Here is a 3,795-nt window from a genome sequence, read left to right as displayed (position 1 = left end):
CGACGCTTTGATAAGGTGATCAAAGACTTCGGGTTTATACGAGTGTCATGGAGAGGCCCGTATTTACAAGAAAGTGAGTGGGAGCTCCGTAGCATTCCCGATATTATATGTAGATGACATATTATTGATTGGGAATGATATAGAACTATTAAGCAATGTAAAAGGTTATTTGAATAACAGTTTTTCAATGAAAGACCTTGGTGAAGCATCGTATATATTAGGCATCAAGATTTATAGAGATAGATCAAGACGCCTAATAGGGCTATCACAGAGTACATACCCGGACAAGATTCTAAAGAAGTTTAGAATGGACGAAAGTAAGAAAGGGTTTTTACCTATGTTACCAGGCAAGGTCTTGAGTAAGACTCAAGGACCAGCTACGTCGAAGAAAGAGAAAGGATGAATCGGATCCCCTATGCTTCGGCGAGTAGGCTCTATTATGTATGCCATGCTATGTACAAGACCGGATATAGCGCATGCTCGTTAGTTTGACTAGCAGATATCAAAGTGATCCAGGAATGGAGCACTCGGACAGTGGTCAAGAATATCCCGAAATACTTGAAAAGAACTAAGGATATGTTTCTTTGTTATGGAGGTGACCAAGAGCTCGTTGTAACAAGTTACACCGATGCAAGTTGGAACACCGATCCCGATGACTCTAAGTCACGGTCCGGGTACGTGTTTATATTGAATGGTGCTGCAGTAAGCTGGGCAAGCTCGAAGCGAGTGCACGGTGGCGAAGTCTTCAACGGAATCGGAGTACATAACGGCTTCGGAGGCTTCATCGAAGCGGTATGGATGAAGAGGTTCATTGTAGAGCTCGGTGTGGTTCCTAGTGCATTGGACCCACTAGTCATATACTCGTGACAACATGGGTGCCATCGCCAATGCACAAGAACCAAGGTCACACAAGAGGCTGAAGCATATCAAGCTGCGTTACCACTCTATTCGCGAGTACATCGAAGATGGAGAAGTAAAGATTTGCAAAGTACACACCGATCCGAATGTAGCGGATCCGTTGACTAAAGCTCTCCCTAGGGCAAAGCATGACCAACACCGAATGCCATGGGTGTTAGGTTCCTTACAATGTAATCTAGATTATTGACTCTAGTGCAAGTGGGAGATCTGTTGGAGATATGCCCAAGAGGCAATAATAAAAGTGGTTATTATATATATCTTTATGTTTATGATAAATGTTTATATACCATGCTATAATTGTATTAACCGAAACATTGATACATGTGTGATATGTAAACAACAAAGAGTCCCTAGTATGGCTCTTAACTAGCTTGTTGATTAATGGATGATTAGTTTCATAATCATGAACATTGGATGTTATTAATAACAAGGTTATATCATTGTATGAATGATGTAATGGATACACCCATATAAAGCGTAGCATAAGATCTCGTCATTAAGTTATTTGCTATAAGCTTTCGATACATAGTTACCTAGTCCTTATGACCATGAGATCATATAAATCACTTATACCGGAAAGGTACTTTGAGTACATCAAACACCACTGCGTAAATGGATGGCTATAAAGGTGGGATTAAGTATCCGGAAAGTATGAGTTGAGGCATATGGATCAACAGTGGGATTTTGTCCATCCCGATGACGGATAGATATACTCTGGGCCCTCTCGGTGGAATGTCGTCTAATGTCTTGCAAGCATATGAATAAGTTCATAAGAGACCACATACCACGGTACGAGTAAAGAGTACTTGTCAAGAGACGAGGTTGAACAAGGTATAGAGTGATACCGAAGATCAAACCTCGGACAAGTAAAATATCGCGTGACAAAGGGAATTGGTATTGTATGTGAATGGTTCATTCGATCACTAAAGTCATCGTTGAATATGTGGGAGTCATTATGGATCTCCGGATCCCGCTATTGGTTATTGGTCGGAGTGAGCACTCAACCATGTCCGCATAGTTCACGAACCGTAGGGTGACACACTTAAAGTTGGATGTTGAAATGGTAGTACTTGAATATGGAATGGAGTTCGAATATTTGTTCGAAGTCCCGGATAAGATCCCGGACATCACGAGGAGTTCCGAATGGTCCGGAGAATAAGATTCATATATAGGATGTCATTTTATGTGAATTAAAATGTCGCGGAAGGTTCTATGGAAGGTTCTAGAAGGTTCTAGAAAAGTCCGGAAGAAACCACCAAGGAAGGTGGAGTCCACATGGGACTCCACCTCCATGGCCGGCCAACCCTAGTGGGGGAGGAGTCCCAAGTGGACTCCCCTTAGGGGGCCGGCCACCCCCCATATGGGAGGTGGAACTCCCACCTTTGGTGGGAGTCCTAGCTTGGCTAGGTTTCCCCTCCTTATGGAAGGTTTTTGGTTCGGGTCTTATTCGAAGACTTGGAGACCAACTCTTGGGGATCCACCTATATAATGAGGGGCCAAGGGAGGGGGCCGGCCACCCCAAGACCACAAGCTGGCCGCCACCCTTGAAGTGGCCGGCCACCCCCTCCCAAACCCTAGCCGCCCCCTCTCCTCCATATCTTCCGCGTAGCTTTAGCGAAGCTCCACCGGAGTTCTCCACCGCCACCGACACCACGCCGTCGTGCTGTCGGATTCAAGAGGAGCTACTACTTCCGCTGCCCGCTGGAACGGGAGGTGGACGTCGTCTTCATCAACAACCGAACGTGTGACCGAGTACGGAGGTGCTGCCCGTTCGTGGCGCCGGAACCGATCGTGATCAAGATCTTCTACGCGCTTTTGCAAGCGGCAAGTGAACATCTACCGCAGCAACAAGAGCCTCATCTTGTAGGCTTTGGAATCTCTTCAAGGGTGAGACTCGATACCCCCTCGTTGCTACCGTCTTCTAGATTGCATCTTGGCTTGGATTGCGTGTTCGCGGTAGGAAATTTTTTGTTTTCTATGCAACGTTATCCTACATATAAGTGGTAATTGCAATCTAAAATAAAAAATGGCAGCAAGCAAACATGTAGCAGAACTGGTTGTAAACGGTGTTTCAATGCTTAGAAACAAGGCCTAGGGCTCTTACTTTCACTAGTGGACACTCTCAACAATGATATCATAATTAAATACATAAATATTATCTCTTCACTATGCCACTTTGAACCACTCTTCGGTTGGATAACGAACATAAATTCACCGCGTAGGGATGCATAAGCACTCCTTAAAGTCCGCGTTCCCAATCTATGGACACTCCATGCTATCAATTTGAGCATACGAAATAGTACTAACAAGACACCACAATTCATAAGTATTTTCTTTAAATTAAGCTTAAGAGAAGCACACGGTATGCACACTGTCACCTTCACACCGTGGGACAAGGTGTCTCCGGAGATCACATAATAAAACCACTTGAGTAGCATAATAGTTGAAGAATAACATCTACTTATTCAACTAGATTACAAAGCTCATGATCACATAAAGATCATACCATGGGAGAGAGAGATAGACCACGTAGCTACCGGTAAAGCCCTCAACCTCGGGGGAGAACTACTCTCTCATCAGTCAGCAACAACGATGAAGATGGCAGTGAATTCGATGGAGATGGATCCGGGGGAAATTCCCCGTTCTGGCAGCCCGGAACAGAGACTAGCTTATGTCCCCCGAAACTTGTCTTCGGCGGCGGCGGAGCTACGGAACTTTTCTGGGAAGGAGGCTAATTGATTTAGGGTTTTCGCGTAGGGAGGCAATTTATAGGCGAAAGGGCGAGATCGGTGGGCGCCCAAGGGCCCCACACCATGCCTAGGCATGGCCAGAGGTGGGCCCACGCGTAGGGGCGGTGTGGCCACCTCGGCGCCCTCC

This window comes from Lolium rigidum, chromosome 6 (genome assembly GCF_022539505.1).
Source record: "Lolium rigidum isolate FL_2022 chromosome 6, APGP_CSIRO_Lrig_0.1, whole genome shotgun sequence".
Taxonomy (NCBI): domain Eukaryota; kingdom Viridiplantae; phylum Streptophyta; class Magnoliopsida; order Poales; family Poaceae; genus Lolium; species Lolium rigidum.
The sequence above is the reverse complement of the archived record's forward strand: the minus strand, read 5'-3'. Positions refer to the sequence as shown.